Below are 17488 nucleotides of genomic sequence, written 5' to 3' on the forward strand. Positions count from 1 at the left end.
ACATAAATACTTTGAAAAGCAGCTCCTCACAGTTTAGGATTACAACAATCTACAAGCAAAACTTGGTCATTTTTCAAATATTTTTAAGTACTTTTTGTATGGAGAAACAAGAAACTGCAGATGCTCGTTTAGTAAACAAGACAAACTGCTGGAGTAACTCCATGAGTCAGGCAGCATTTCCAGAGAACATGGAGAGGTTCATTCTGATCCAAAACGTCTCTATCCATGTTCTCCGGAGATGCTCCCTGATCTGCCAAATCATTCCAGCACTTTGTGTACATTTTGTTCACGTTGTTGATGTCAACGACAGAGACCAGGAAATAACCACTCCTTAGGCAATCCCTCCAAATAAAAAAATACGTCCTTCCACCTTTCTGGGGTGAGGCGGCTAATTATGGTATAATAATTTATTTACTGCTGGGACAGAAAGTGCCCGAGGGCAATGAATGTTTCCTATTCATTTTCTCCACAGTCTGTCCTGCTGAGTTACTCCAGCATTTTGTGTCTATCTTGGGTGGTTACAGTAATTAATTTGGTGCATGGACTTGATGTCCTCACCACCATCCCAAATGCTGCTTCGTTGAGGAATCATGGGCCAGAGATTTACAAGAACCAGTGGGATGCCAGATTTTATTGAAGATATTTTAAGCACATTCTTGAATCTTTTCTTCTGTTCACCTGGTAAATCTCTTCCCATGAGAGAGCTCAAAGTACAACAGAATTAATCAACACCTTAGTAAACATACATTTGATGCTCTTGCTGCAGATGACACACTGTCAAAGAATCTAAATGAATAATCTAACAAGTCATAGCTGAACCTATTCAATATTAATCAATTCATTATTAAATAAGGTTTAGTTGCTTTTTAATTTTCACAGTTTTATCCCAAAACAAATACATTTAAGACTTTTAACTAAAAGGCAAAAGTCTTGGAGCAATCCCAGGAAGTATAAACTGCAACTTTATTTAGCTGGGCATTAAAATTTAACATGCAATTTAAAATACAAGAATCCTTTTTTCCAAAATTTAATATTGAGCACATCAAGTTAGTTTTGTAACACATGGGAGCATATAAATAATCACAATTAATATTTCATCAAAACTTTATAAAGGCATGTGTCATAATGAAGGAGACTTCATATGCAAAGAAACACATGCAAATCCATTCATGAATTTACACCATCAGCTTAAAAGAGAAAAAATTGAGAAAATTGTAGTACAGGTGCACAACCTTTTATCCGAACATCCAAATAACGAAAACCTCCGAATAGCGGACATTTTTTCGGTCCTTGAAGAAAGGTCCTTGAAGACGTTCAACGAGGGCGGCCCGCAGAGGTGACAGTGGAACCTCCGGTCGGTCCTCAAAGAAAGGGGAACTAAATCCCCATTCATAAAAGAGAAGGTGAGGGTATATTGCACGGGAGGGTTAATAATTGACAATCTTCTGCTGCCTGCCCGCTGAGTTAAAAAGTTCCCACGGTAGACTCACGATACACAGTGTATCATGAGTCTTGTGTGGGAACTTTTTAACTCAGCGGGCAGGCAGCAGCAGATTGTCGCTCCCTTCAGTTTCACCCCACCTACACCCCTCTGCTTCCCGGCCATGTGTGTGACCCCTTCCCTCCCCTCTCCAGCTCCCCGCCCATTGCACCGGTGCGGGGGCTTTGCACTGTCTTCATGTCGGCGATGCCAGCAGGTCAGTGCCAGTCACCGGAGACGTCAGGACCAACGGGACACCGATCCCCAGGCCCACTGCAAGCACGGAGATCCCAGAGACCCACAGCCAGCAGCAGCCCAGCCCAGCCCCGCTCCAACTCCAGAGGAACACGCTCCCCGTAGGGACAGAAGCTGATGGTGTGCAAGGTACGTCTTGTTCTTGGGGTTGCGGATGAGGGGACGCAGCTCGGGCTGTGATGTCTCCGGCCACCCCCCTGTACAGGAGCTGAGACTGGGAACTGTGGGGTTGTTTGCAGTTGCAGAGGGAGGGGGCAAGGGCGGTACAGTTCACAGTCTCAGCTCCAGTCCAGGGGATGACCGGAGACGTCAGGACCAACGGGACACCGACTGCAAGCACGGAGATCCCAGAGACTCACAGCCAGCAGCAGATCTAGCCCAGCCCCGCTCCAACTCCAGAGGAACCCGGGTTGCGGATGAGGGGGCGCAGCTCGGGCTGTCGGCGAACTGCCACTTGTCGCTGTAGCGGCCCATCGGGGAGCGGGTTCCTGTTGGTCCTGACGTCTCCGGCCACCCCCCTGGACAGGAGCTGAGAGACGTCAGGACCACCAGAAGCCGCTCCCCGATGGGCCACTACGGCAACAAGTGGCAGTTCGCCCACAGCCCGAGCTGCGCCCCTCATCGGGACACCGACCCCCAGGCCCACTGCAAGCACGGATATCCCAGATCAGCAACTCCAGCCCAGCCCCGCTCCAACTCCAGAGGAACACGCTCCCCGTAGGGGCAGAAGCTGATGGTGTGCAAGGTACGTCTTGTTCTTGGGGTGGCGCAGCTCGGGCAGTGGGCGAACTGCCACTTGTCGCCGTAGCGGCCCATCGGGGAGCGGATTCCTCTGGAGTTGGAGGGACAGGGAGACACAGCGGCTTTTGAGAATGGTGGGCAATCACTTCCAAAGTTCTGCCCACACCGTCAGTACACCTCTCCTACACTTGTCTCCCGCACTAAGATCATCTCGCAGAGAATGATCCCAGCCTAACCCTCCCTATTCTCGCCTATTCTGCAAGAAAAAACTACATCGAAGACTCAAACTCGCGATCGAGTAACTGCCGGGATCGACGCGCAAACTCGCGACCTTGCGGATATGAGCCGAGCACTCTACCACTGAGCCAGCCGTTAAAATCTACGCTAAAAATCATCCAATCCGAAAGCCGAAAAATTCCGAATTACGAAAAGTGTCTGGTCCCAAGGCTTTCGGATAAAAGGTTGTGCACCTGTACTTCATTTTCCCAATGCTGCAAATGGATGCATGGTTTAGTTAACAAATTCACATATTCTACATTCCGTTTTAATTTATACTAAAATGTTCAGATACACAACCAAGGATAAAACTCTTTCATAATGTCATTAAATGTTTTTTTTTGCTTGAGTTGCAATCAACAGCCCAAGCTCTCCCAAAGGTAATGGGCCAGGGAAGGAGTAGCAAATCAACCATGAATTTCAAAACAAAATTAATCGAGTTCAGAATATGCCTAAATGAATGCAAGTTGCTCAATTCATAAATTGTGCTAGAGTGAAATGGACTATTAAACATTTTTACTTTAAAACTCTTCAGATCCAGGTATTAAACATGTGTAGTCTAATTCAGAAATCCAAAAATCAATATCAATTAGATCCTAAAGAGTATACACGCTGTAGTCCTTCTGGAGGTAATCAATGTAGAATTAACAATTTGATTAAAACTGAGCAAATGTGCCTTTTTGACATAATATCAACCAAGTGCATGTGCATGTACTAAATCAATAATAACTGTTGAACAACAGCTCAGGCCTTAAAGTATGCGCTCTCTTTAATACAGGATAATAATTTATTTTTTTAATTGCTTTTCATGTGAACAAGCCTAGACCATTTCACTGAACACTTGCACTTGGTCCACCTAGGCCTGTTGGATTTCCTGCTGGCTAATTACTTCAACTTCCTTTCAATTCTCATACCAATCCTTCTGTCATAAGCATCTTACATTGTCAGAGTGAGACTACATGCAAACTCCAGGACAAGCATCACATATTCAACTTGGGTAGTTATAATCCAATGGTGTGAACAATGCATTCTCTAATTTTAGCAACCTCCCCCCTTTTTGATTAACCCCCTCTCTTCCTTGTGCTCCACCTTGGTGTGCACCCATTTCTTGCACTAATCTGACCCTTTTCTCCCCATCCCTTTCCACGTAAATCATAGAAACATAGAAAATAGGTGCAGGAGTAGGCCATTTGGCCCTTAGAGCCAGCACCGCCATTCAATATGATCATGGCTGATCATCCAAAATTAGAACCCCGTCCCGGCTTTTTCCCCGAATCCCTTGATTCCCTTAGCCGTAAGAGCTAAATCTAAAGGTCTGTCCCACTTTCACGACCTAATTCACGACCTTTTTTAACTTGTGGACATTTTTCATCAGGCTAGAAAAACGCCCCGACATACTTGATATCACGAATACCTACGAATAGCATCACGACCTACCTACGACCTCCTAAAACTCGTGATGACCATGCTGCGAGTATGAGTCAAGGGCAAACTCGGCAGAGGTCGTTAATTAGGTCGTGAAAGTGGGACAGGCCCTTTACTCTCTCTTGCAAACATCCAGTGAATTGACCTCCACTGACTTCTGTGGCAGAGAATTCCACAGATTCACAACTCACTGTGTGAAAAAAGTTTTTCCTCATCTCAGTCCTAATTGGCCTACCCCTTATTCTTAATCCCTCCTTCTGGCTTCACATTTCATTCCTCTTCACTCCTTATCTTACACCCTTTTGTTTACTTTTCATCTCTAATTTTTGTATTCACATCTGCCATTCAAGCCCACATCACCTGTATCCACCTACCATTTGCCAGGCTTTGTCCAGTCCCCATTTCTTTTCCAACTTTGTCCCCTCTACTACAATCAGTATGAAGAACGGACCCGACCCAAAACGCCGCCCACCCATGTCCTCCTCAGATGCTGCCTGACCTGTTGAGTTACTCTAGCAGTGTATGTTTTTCGACGGACCAGCATCTTGCCATGTAGGTTCTCATCCAATCATTAATGTAGATGACAAACAGTAACAGGCCCAGCACCAAACCCTGAGGCACACCACTAGTCATAGGCCTCCAGTCCAAGAAGCAACCTTCCACCATCACCCTCTGCTTCCTTCCATGGAGCCAATTTGCTATCCCTCTCCTTGGATCCCATGTGATCTAACCTTCCAGAGCAGCCTACCATGCGGAACCTTGTCGAAAGCCTTACTGAAATCAATGCACACAACATCTACAGCTCTGCCCTCATCGACCTTTTTGATCACATCTTCAACAAAAATAATTCAGATTTGTGAGACATGACTTCCCACGTACAAAACCCTGCTTAATCAGCCCTTGCCCATCCAAATTCCTGTATAACCTATCCCTCAGAATAATCTCTAGTAGCTTTCAAACTACAGATGTTAAACTCACTGGCCTATAGTTCCCATCATTTTCCCTGCAGCCCTTCTTGAAAAGAGGCACAACATTTGCCACCCTCCAGTCTTCCGGCATCTCTCCTGTATTTAAGATCTACACATAAATTTCAACCAGGGCTCTCACAATTTCCTCTCCAGTTTCCCGCAATGTCCTCGGATATATCTGATCAGGTCCTGGAGATTTGTCTACCGTCATACACGAGTACCTTAAGTACTTCTTCGACGGTAACACTAACAGCTCTCAAGACACTTCCATTGACTGCACCAAGTTCCTCCGTCCTACTGTCTTTCTCCTCGGTAAATACAGAGGAGAAATACTAATTGAAGACCTTTCCCATTTCCTGTGGCTCCACACGGGTGACCGCTTTGATTCCCGAGAGGCCCCACTCTCTCTCTCTCTCTAGTTACCCTTTTCCCCTTTATGTATTTATAGAATCTTTTGGGGTTGTCCTTAATGCTACCCGCCAGAGCTATCTCCTGGCCCCTTTTTACCCTTCTGATCTCCTTTTTCAGTTTACGAAACTCCTCCAGGGATGTACTTGATCCCAGCTGCCTACACCTGCCCGATACATCCTTCTTGTTTTTGACCAACGCCTCAATTTCCCTCGTCAGCCAAGTTTCCTTACGTTTGCCTGCTTTGCCCTTCACTCTAACAGGGACGTACATATCCTGAGCTTTCGTCAGATCTTCTCTCATACCCTCAAAGTTGGCCTTAGCATTTTAACACGTGGACCCTCTTCACCGCTATCCATAACTATTTTAAACTATCTTAATTTCAAGAACTCGGCTCTGCAATTGAAACATCTAACTAATTGCATCACTTGTAGATAACACAGTTTCACTGCAAAATCTCCAGCTACTGAAATCAAAATACAAAGTGGAAAATCTAGTAAATTTTCAGGGATTGCTGAAATGTTTTGGGCAAGATTTTATTTTAAAATTCATTAAATCAACAGTAGGTTCCATCCCTTTGCTAGAGACTGGATAGTTATGTTGTGTTCTTTGGAATTTGACTAACCAGTCACCATTATTATTAATTTTATGATTTGTAAAGCCAAGTTCCACAAATAAACAATGTATGTTCACTTCCCAACATTCACAGCTAGGAAAACCACATTACTTCAACACAAAGTTTTGTAATGAGAACATAACACAGCCCTTTATTTCTGGAGGATCCATAACATGTTGAGGGAATAAATTGAAAATGGTAATAATAATTGCGTAGAACAAAAATAAATCAAACTGCTCCAGGAACGCAGCAGGCCACGCAACATCTGTGGAGCAAAATGGACAAACAACTTTCGGATATTCATCTATCCTGAACACTACCTATCTCACAATCACAATAATACATAGAAACATAGAAACATAGAAATTAGGTGCAGGAGTAGGCCATTCGGCCCTTCGAGCCTGCACCGCCATTCAATATGATCATGGCTGATCATCCAACTCAGTATCCTGTACCTGCCTTCTCTCCATACCCTCTGATCCCCTTAGCCACAAGGGGGGGGGGGGAGAGAGGGGGGGGGAGAGGGGGGGAGAGGGGGGGGGGGGGGGAGGAGGGGGGAGGGGGGGGAGAGAGGGGGGAGGGGGGGGGGAGAGAGAGGGAGAGAGAGGAGGGGGGGGAGAGAGGGGGGGAGAGAGGGGGGGGAGAGTGGGGGGGGGGGAGAGGGGGGAGGGGGAAGAGAGGGGGGGGGAGAGGGGGGGGGGGGAGAGGGGGGAGAGAGAGGGGGGGAGAGAGAGGGGGGGGAGAGAGAGGGGGGGAGAGAGGGGGGGGGAGAGAGGGGGGGGAGAGAGGAGGGGGGGGGAGAGAGGGGGGGGAGAGAGAGGGGGGGAGAGAGGGGGCGGGAGAGAGGGGGGGGAGAGAGGGGGGGGAGAGAGGGGGGGGGAGAGAGGGGGGGGAGAGAGGGGGGGAGAGAGGGGGGGAGAGAGGGGGGGAGAGAGGGGGAGAGAGGAGAGGGGGGAGAGAGGGGGGGGAGAGAGGGGGGGAGAGAGGGGGGGGAGAGAGGGGGGGGGAAGAGGGGGGGGGGAAGAGGGGGGGGGAAGAGGGGGGGGAAGAGGGGGGGGAAGAGGGGGGGGAAGAGGGGGGGGGAAGAGGGGGGGGGAAGAGGGGGGGGGAAGAGGGGGGGGAAGAGGGGGGGGGAAGAGGGGGGGGGAAGAGGGGGGGAGAGAGGGGGGGAGAGAGGGGGGGGAGAGGGGGGGGAGAGGGGGGGGGAGAGGGGGGGGGGGAGGGGGGGGGAGAGGGGGGGGGGAGGAGGGGAGAGGAGAGGAGAGGAGAGGGGGGAGAGGAGAGGGGGGAGAGGATAGGGAGAGGAGAGGGGGGAAGAGGAGAGGGGGGGGGGAAGAGGAGAGGGAGGGGGGGAGAGGAGAGGGAGGGGAGAGGAGAGGGAGGGGGGGAGAGGAGAGGGGGGGGGGGAGAGGAGAGGGAGGGGGGGAGAGGAGAGGGAGGGGGGGAGAGGAGAGGGAGCGGGGAGAGGAGAGTGAGGAGGGGGAGAGGAGAGGGAGGGGGGGAGAGGAGAGGGAGGGGGGGAGGAGAGAGTGGGGGGGGGGGAGAGAGTTCCTTTTTACTTCAACCCAAACAACTATTTGCAGGCAGGGCTTTTTTACCTCTAACCATATTTTCATTTTCAAACCAAATTAAGAGTACTCACAGTGCTGTAGACATTTGTCAGTGTCATTCAAAGCTGATTGAGGCACACCACTTGCAGAGACTGATTGAGGCACACCACTTGCAGAGACTGATTGAGGCACACCACTTGCAGAGACTGATCGAGGCACACCACTTCCTGGTTTTATAGTCCCTCCCCGTCCCTCCAGCAGGGGCAGCAGAGAGAATGGGGAATGTTGTAAAAACATTAATATGTCTGTCAATTTTCATCGATGGGAAAAATCCTCGGCACACACGCGGCGGAGGGGGGCTCTGAGCGGGGTGGCCAAAAATGACGGCCGTAGGTGGAAGCGTACTCTCGGAAACCGCAGCACAAAAAGTCGAAACCGGTCAAGAACAGAGTTTTAGTAATATAGATAAACCAAGTCTATCCAGTCTTTCTTCATGACAGTCCTGACATCCCAGGAATCAGTCTGGTGAACCTTCTCTGCACTCCCTCTATGGCAATAATGTCCTTCCTCAGATTTGGAGACCAAAACTGTACACAATACTCCGGGTGTGGTCTCACCAAGACCCTGTACAACTGCAGTAGAACCTCCCTGCTCCTATACTCAAATCCTTTTACTATGAAAGCTAACATACCATTCGCTTTCTTCACTGCCTGCTGCACCTGCATGCCTACTTTTAATGACTGGTGTACCATGACACCCAGGTCTCGCTGCATCTCCCCTTTTCCTAATCGGCCACCATTTAGATAATAGTCTGCTTTCCTGTTTTTGCCACCAAAATGGATAACCTCACATTTATCCACATTATACTGCATCTGCCAAACATTTGCCCACTCACCCAGCCTATCCAAGTCACCTTGCAGTCTCCTAGCATCCTCCTCACAGCTAACACTGCCCCCCAGCTTAGAGTCATCCGCAAACTTGGAGATATTGCCTTCAATTCCCTCATCCAGATCATTAATATATATTGTAAATAGCTGGGGTCCCAGCACTGAGCCTTGCGGTACCCCACTAGTCACTGCCCGCCATTGTGAAAAGGACCCGTTTACACCTACTCTTTGCTTCCTGTTTGCCAGCCATTTCTCTGTCCACATCAATACTGAACCCCCAATGCCGTGTGCTTTAAGTATGTATACTAATCTCTTATGTGGGACTTTGTCAAAAGCCTTCTGGAAGTCTAGATACACCACATCCACTGGTTCTCCCCTATCCACGCTACTAGTTACATCCTCGAAAAATTCTATAAGATTCGTCAGACATGATTTACCTTTCGTAAATCCATGCTGACTTTGTCCAATGATTTCACCACTTTCCAAATGTGCTGCTATCCCATCTTTAAAAACTGACTCTAGCAGTTTCCCCACTACCGATGTTAGAGTAACTGGTCTGTAATTCCCCGTTTTCTCTCTCCCTCCTTTCTTAAAAAGTGGGGTTACGTTTGCTACCCGCCAATCCTCAGGAACTACTCCAGAATCTAAAGAGTTTTGAAAGATTATTACTAATGCATCCACTATTTCTGGAGCTACTTCCTTAATTACTCTGGGATGCAGCCTATCTGGCCCTGGGGATTTATCGGCCTTTAATCCATTCAATTTACCCAACACCACTTCCCGACTAACCTGGATTTCACTCAATTCCTCCAACTCCTTTGACCCGCGGTCCCCTGCTATTTCCGGCAGATTATTTATGTCTTCCTTAGTGAAGACGGAACCAAAGTAGTTATTCAATTGATCCGCCATATCCTTGTTCCCCATGATCAACTCACCTGTTTCTGACTGCAAGGAACCTACATTTGTTTTAACTAATCTCTTTCTTTTCACATATCCATAAAAAATTTTGCAGTCAGTTTTTATGTTCCCTGCCACTTTTCTTTCATAATCTATTTTTCCTTTCCTAATTAAGCCCTTTGTCCTCCTCTGCTGGTCTCTGAATTTCTCCCAGTCCTCTGGTATGCTGCTTTTTCTGGCTAATTTGTACGCATCATCCTTCGCTTTGATACTATCCCTGATTTCCCTCGTTATCCACGGATGCACTACCTTCCCTGATTTATTCTTTTGCCAAACTGGGATGAACAATTTTTGTAGTTCATCCATGCAGTCTTTAAATGTCTTCCATTGCATATCCACCGTCAACCCTTTTAGAATTAATTGTCAGTCAATCTTGGCCAATACACGTCTCATACCCTCAAAGTTACCTTTCTTTAAGTTCAGAACCATTGTTTCTGAATTAACAATGTCACTCTCCATCCTAATGAAGAACTCAACCATATTATGGTCACTCTTGCCCAAGGGGGCACGTACAACAAGACTGCTAACTAACCCTTCCTCATTACTCAATACCCAGTCTAAAATAGCCTGCTCTCTCGTTGGTTCCTCTACATGTTGATTTAGATAACTATCCCGCATACATTCCAAGAAATCCTCTTCCTCAGCACCCCTGCCAATTTGATTCACCCAATCTATATGTAGATTGAAGTCACCCATTATAACGGTTTTGCCTTTGTCGCACGCATTTCTAATTTCCTGTTTGATACCATCTCCAACTTCACTACTACTGTTAGGTGGCCAGTACACAACACCCACCAGCGTTTTCTGCCCCTTAGTGTTTCGCAGCTCTACCCATACCGATTCCACATCCTCCAAACTAATGTCCTTCCTTTCCATTGCGTTAATCTCCTCTCTAACCAGCAACGCTGCCCCACCTCCTTTTCCTTTCTCTCTATCCCTCCTGAATATTGAATATCCCAACTATATCGTAATCATTAATGGCTATCTGCACGTTCAACTCATCCACCTTATTACGAATACTCCTTGCATTGAGACACAAAGCCTTCAGGCTTGTTTTTACAACGCTCTTACCCCTTATACAATTATGTTGAAAAGTGGCCCTTTTTGATTTTTGCCCTGGTTTTGTCTGCCTGCCACTTTTACTTTTCACCTTGCTACCTATTGCTTCTACCCTCATTTTACACCCCCTACCTCTCTGCTCTTGTACCCATCCCCCTGCCACATCAGTTTAAATCCTCCCCGACAGCACTAGCAAACACTTCCCCAAGGACATTGGTTCCATTCCAGCCCAGGTGCAGACCGTCCTGTTTGTACTGGTCCCACCTCCCCCAGAACTGGTTCCAATGCCCTAAAAATTTGAATCCCTCCCCCTTGCACCATTTTTCAAGCCACGTATTCATCTGCAATATCCTCCTATTTCTACTGGCCCGTGGTACTGGTAGTAATCCAGAGATTATTACCTTTGAGGTCCTACTTTTAAGTTTATCTCCTAGCTCCCTAAATTCATCTTGTAGGACCTCATCCCTTTTTTTACCTATATCGTTGGTGCCAATGTGCACCACGACAACTGGCTGTTCACCCTCCCCATCCAGAATGTTCTGCAGCCGTTCAGTGACATCCCTGACCCTTGCACCAGGGAGGCAACATGGTATACTCCAACATACCATCCTGGAGTCTCGTTTGCGGCCGCAGAAACGCCTATCTATTCCCCTGACAATTCAATCCCCTATTACTATTGCCCTTCCACTCTTTTTCCCCCCCTCATGTGCCGCAGAGCCACCCATGGTGCCATGAACTTGGCTGCTGCTGCATTCCCCTGATGAGCCATCTCCCTCAACAGTATCCAAAATGGTATACCTGTTTAGGAGGGAGATGACCGCAGGGGACTCCTGCACTACCTGCCTACTGCTTTGTTGGCTATTGGCCACCCGTTCCCTTTCTGCCCTCTTACCTTTTACCTGCGGTGTGACCAACTCGCTGTACGTGCTATCCACGACTTTCTCAGCATCGTGGATGCTCCAGTATGAATCCAGCCGCAGTTCCAATCGTTCAATGCGGTCTGCCAGGAGCTGCAGCTGTACACACTTCCTGCAAACGTAGTCACCAGGGACACCGACCATATCCCTGATCTCCCACATCCCTGATCTCCCACATGTTGCCGGCTGAGCAAACCACGGGGCCAATCTCCACTGACATATCTTACTCCCAAATTAACTCTATATTAAATATTAAAAAACACAAAACTTTATCCTTTAAACTTTACTAATAAATACTAATAAATACTGTACACTCAACTCCCAGAATCCTTAACCTGAAGGCAGAAATTTGAAAATGTAAACCCGGTCCTCTTCCACCAATCAGAGGCTTCCCCCAGACTCCTTCTCTGGAACGTTGCCGATTTTTGTGTCAGGTCCCTGGGCCTCTGTGAAATCAAGCCCCGCGATGTATTTTATACTTACAGCGCAGGTACTCCTCCCCTCGCACCAACGGCTCCCTGGGCCTCCTGGGCCTACTGAGCCAAGTATGTTTTGCAACATACGAGGAATTTCATTTGCCAAGTCAGTCATACAAATGAAAAGCAACAAACACACAAAATACATCTTCTATCTTCTTTACATAACTAAAACTCTGATCATGTTATCTTCCGGTTTGCGTAGTATTTCTCTTTGCGCAAAAACGGTTCGCGACAGCGCTACGATTTTTCGCCAGCGCACTCACCGTTCTCCTTTGGTGCGAGTGCACCAAGTTTTATTCTGATCGGGGGTCTAATGTAAAGTTGGCGAGGTTTAAAAATTGCAGATCGATCTCCTTTCCTGCCAGTCGGCGACGCGTGGATTGGTCTTTACTCCTGTCACTCCACGGGACAGTCCGCCCCTTCCTGTGCCATCGCGCCTTTACTGGAACTGAGGGAGCCTCTGGATAGCCAGCGGGGGTCTCCAACCAGACACAATTTTCCGGAGGGACCGGAAGCGGCCCGGCCCAACCCAGCCCAGAGATGTCGTCAATGTCGCTAAACGGAAAATTGAGACTCTACTGGAGCTGAGGAAGGCTCTGGATGGCCAGGTCTCCAACCAGTCACAATTCTCGGAGGGACCGGAAACGGCCCGACCCAACCCAGCCCAACCCAGCCTGGCGCAGAGTCGAAGACATCGCCGCTGTCGCCAGAAGGAAAATGGAGACTCTGATCCCGGCGGAGAACGTCCAGTGACCAGCGCCTGCTGTGAGTCCTCAGCGCACCGTCAACCACAGCCGCTTCCACTCTGGTCCGCCTCGCTGACTCCTGCCCCCCTCCCCTGCACCCAAGAACCCACTGTGCAGCATGGTGGCATAGCGGTAGAGTTGCTTCCTTACAACGCTTGCAGCATCAGAGACCCGAGTTCGATCCCGGCTATAGATGCTGTCTGTATGGAGTTTGTACATTCTCCCCGTGACCCGCATGGGTTTTCTCCAAGATCTTCAGTTTCCTCCCACACTCCAAAGATGAACAGGTTTGTAGGTTAATTGGCTTGGCATAAGTGTAAATTGTCCTATGTGTGTGTAGGATAGTGCTAATGTGCAGGGGTCGCTGGCCAGTGTGGACTTGGTGGGCCTGTTTCCACGCTGTATCTCTAAACTAAACTAAACTGATCACCATGATTTTATTGAATGACAGGAAAGGCTTGAGTAGCGACATGGTCAATGACTGTTCCTTTTTTCTTCTGTGTACTGACTATGTACTTGCATGGACAGTAATCAATGATAAATACAGCCTGCAGTCATTTTGTGTCAATGGCAAGATGAAAGATGATTAGGTTAATGAAGCACTGAAGTGCAACAACCATCCATAATTAATGTTACTCAATACACAATGAATGCTGATAAATGTTGGGAATTGTGTGGAGTTGGCAAAGAAAACAGAGAAGAAGAAAAAGTATTTTGCGCATTTTAACAAAAAATCGTTTTTTTTGTTTTTTTTAATTTCCTTTACGATTGGGCAAAATACTCAAAAAATGTTTCTCTGCATGTAGTTAAACTATGGGAAAATTCAAGACCAAGACATGTAAACATCACGTAAGCATTTGAGTTATAATCTCTTTCCTCGGGTACAAGGTTTTAGTCATTAATATCAACAGCGTAATAAGCCCACTCCGAATCAACAAATGTGGGATCCGCATTATTAATGTTCATTTATTTGTATGCGGTAGTAGCATCATTCTTGGCAGACTCAAATTAATTTTAGTGGATGATGGCAGGACTTCAATAATAAAAAACTGCATGCAGTGTGAAGCAGAGCAGCACAAGTAATGAATGAGAAATACTCTCTTCAAGGGAATGGTAATAAATTAATCCTGCAGTCATTTCCTTTCAAAATTATTTTCATTGTATTCATTTTCTGCTTCAATATGCTATATTCACTGTAAGCAGGTGACTAATATCTTAACATCAAAGCCAATATTTTCAGCTCCCACAGCTGGTCTTCTTGCCTGCATGTTGGAATCAACCAAACATCTGTGAGGCACCAAGATAGTTGAAAACTGTTTCTCCTCAAACTTTCATTGCAGCGAGTCTCAATGGTGAAAAGTTTATTTTATCCATCAATCTGGCCATACTCTAGCAAATACACTCATCTAAATCAAGTATTCCAGGCTAAAAAGTGAAGGATACATATTTTGAAACCATTAGAACTACTCTAATGTTATATTTCAATATTAGAATCCTTTCAAACCTTAAACAATGAGACAGGGAAATTAAGCAGTAATTGTTAGACACACTAAGGAGTTCAAACAAACCCGAAAAACAAACTATTTATTTATCCATAGATGTTGCCCGAGCTGCTGAATGTTACAAGCATTTTCCATTTTTGCTTTATAATTCAGGCATTTGTTTTTACTTTCATTTTGAAAAATCACTCCGACAAACATCAACCACCTGAAATGTGAACTTTGCCTCTGTGTGATGCTGCCCAGCCTGTCGAATTTTCCCCATCTTTTCTCAATATACAAACTGTTGGAACGTTGTTGGTTCAGCAACATTTTACAGTATGTATCTATGTCTAATTTCACACAGTGACAAAAATAATTGCTTCAGAATCAGCAGCTTGGTTTTGAACGCATTTTGATCTGCTATGATACTTACATGAGACAAGGTGGCAAATTAATCATGCACACCACACAGCATTCTGAATATTGAGAATTTTAAAAGTTGGACAAGCTGAGCTATAGTTGGGTGAAATTGTGACGCCCTTCATGGTTTTTGCTGCCAGTCTCAATCCATTTCAATAATTGCTTAAGGCAGGGCATTAAAATTGCTGGAAGTGATCCATTGTTCTGGTCATTCCAATATCAGTCAGCCCTTCTTCCATGTTCATTTTCTCTGCCTTAAGGTTTATCTACTACTGCTAACTCTCCAAGTTCCAGAAGAGTGCCACATCGCTTATGTGCTTACTTTTTGATATATCAGATTAGCTTTAACAGCATCCCAGGTTCTGAGGTCAATCTTATATTTCAGTGTTTAAATGTTTCCTGCTGTGCATTTACCTCATCAACATCTAATTTCTACACCCACAACCTGCAGGAAACATACATCACTCTCTTCATATAGTGGAGTTAAATATTAAAGTTACAATCTTTAAAAATATTTATTCACATTTAATTTTAATCACTTAATTCATCTGTCCCCTAATCAAACACTTCCTCCAGGTGCTCTGTTCGCCATTGGTACAGGTAGACATGATTATTAAACCAAGTTTCATTAACTGAGATCACATCACAAATAAATACAATATTCACAATTTTTGGTTGTTTACTTTGCTTATCCAACTCAATCTATCCCTGTTGTGTTCTTTGTTAAAATGATAACTGTCTGATTGGCAGATATTTTTGAAACGTGTGATATCAAGTCAAGTCAAGTCTATTTGTAACATACACGTACGAGATGTGCAGTGAAATGAAAGTGGCAATGCTCGCGGACTTTTGTGCAAAAAGACAAACAACCAAACAAATTATAAACACAATCATAACACACATATTCTTTTACATAATAAATAATGGAAGGAAAAACATCCAGTAGTTAGTCCCTATATCAAAGCTCTAGTTACTAATGGAGTGACTTAGAAGCCTGCTCCCTTTTAGATCAGAGTTTAAATGGAAACTGTATCTGCTTTTTCCACTTGGGTAATATATAAACTCAATGATTTATGACTGCACATCAATAATATAGAGAATATAGCTAGGCTTCATACAATTCCAAGCCTCCTGAAGTTATCAAGAAAAGAATTTACATTTAAACAACATCTCAATGCATTTCACAGCCAAGTACATTTACATTTATTCCCATAAAAGGGAGGAAACAGCATATTTATTCTGTTGTGTGCAGAGCACTGGAAAACTTTACCCAACCTTTACAAATCAAAAATAAGGAACTTTAAATTTCACTAGATGCAGTGGTGAGAATCTCAGTGGAATGCCTATTTAAAAGATGGCACCCGGAAATACAACGCTATTTAGTGGCTTCAACAAGGTAAAATCTTGCCCATTTGCCAATCCCCACAATGATCAAGGACATCAATACTTTTGGCTTCATGCGTATCACCAAATTCAAATGTGCTTGTATAGGTGGTGCCTTTAGCTGCCAAATCTCTATGCTGAAACACTATTTATTTGCCCTCCTGTCTCTTCTTCATTCATAAAAATCATTCCAATTTGACCAATCCTTCAGTCATCTTCACTAATTTATCTCAAATGAAGATTGGTATTGACAAATTTCCACTACATTATATTTAATCTGTTACTTAGCTCCCTTTTAATACTAAGCAACATTCTTCAGGATAGACGGTCAAAGCAAATGGGGATCTCAGAGTACGGAAAAAAAGAAAGATAAATTGGAATCTCAAAGGCTTTGAAATCCATATAGGCAATACATTGTGGTGTATAATATCATGAGGGGAATAGATAGTGTGAATGCACATAATCTTTTACCAGGGTATGGGGAATCCCGAACTAGAGGGTTTAGGCTTCAAGTGAGAGGGGAAAGGGAATTTGAAAGTCAATATTTTCACACAGTCAGTTTATAGAACGGGCTGCCAGAGAAACTAATTGAAGCATGTTGAGTTAAAACATTTAAATGAGATTTGGACAGGTACAGGGATAGGAAAGTTTAAGATATGGGTCAAGCACAGGAAACTTATTTTGGTTTAGCGTTACAGCGTGGAAAAAGGCCATACGGCCCACCGAGTCGGCGCTGACCACCTATCACCTGTATACTAGTTCCATCCTACTCACTAGGGACAATGTACAGTGAGTAGGATGGAATTAACTGACAAATCTGCACGTCTTTAGAATGCTAAGAAGTTTACCAAGCACAAACTGCAACGTCTATATGACATTGGTATTGTTCTGTAAATTATTAATTAGATGTGTTAGCAATCCACAAACTTCAAGGTTGATTTCTGCTTGCGGAGTTAGCTAGATTCAATGTAAAGCTATTAAAATTGATCAATGTGCACAAAATACTGATTTAAATAGAATTATGATACAATGCAAATCGGATTAAAATGAAACCTAATGCCGTAATCATTGATTCAAACGCTTGCTAATGGTAGTGAATTATTGCATTCATTTAATTTCAACTTAACCCCTTCGATGAACTTTTGGTAAATTAATAACTTTAAAAAGATGGAAAAAATAGAACATAAGCAAAATTAAAAATAAATTGTTGGCAATTTGACAAAAATAGAAATTTGCAGAAATATTCAGCAGATCCAGCAAAATCTGTTTTTTATTTCAATATCCAGTGTGTTTTTTTTTTAAACTTTATCATCAGAAATGTGTGGGAGATGTAAAAAACAGAGGCTCTGAAGACCCCTATTTAGTTTTCATTTATAAGGCCCCATTCTATGTGTGGCCTTCTGCTGCCAATTCATTTATATATTTTTTTCCCCATTGATT

The 17488-nt window shown here is 45.0% G+C and overlaps 1 protein-coding gene across 2 annotated transcripts in view; it reads right to left on the reverse strand.

Moving 5' to 3' along the window:
• gulp1 (GULP PTB domain containing engulfment adaptor 1) overlaps positions 1-17488 on the reverse strand; it is a 370296-nt gene that overhangs the window by 283049 nt on the left and 69759 nt on the right. The window lies entirely within an intron of this gene.

The sequence above is a fragment of the Amblyraja radiata genome, chromosome 7, assembly GCF_010909765.2.
Source record: "Amblyraja radiata isolate CabotCenter1 chromosome 7, sAmbRad1.1.pri, whole genome shotgun sequence".
NCBI lineage: Eukaryota > Metazoa > Chordata > Chondrichthyes > Rajiformes > Rajidae > Amblyraja > Amblyraja radiata.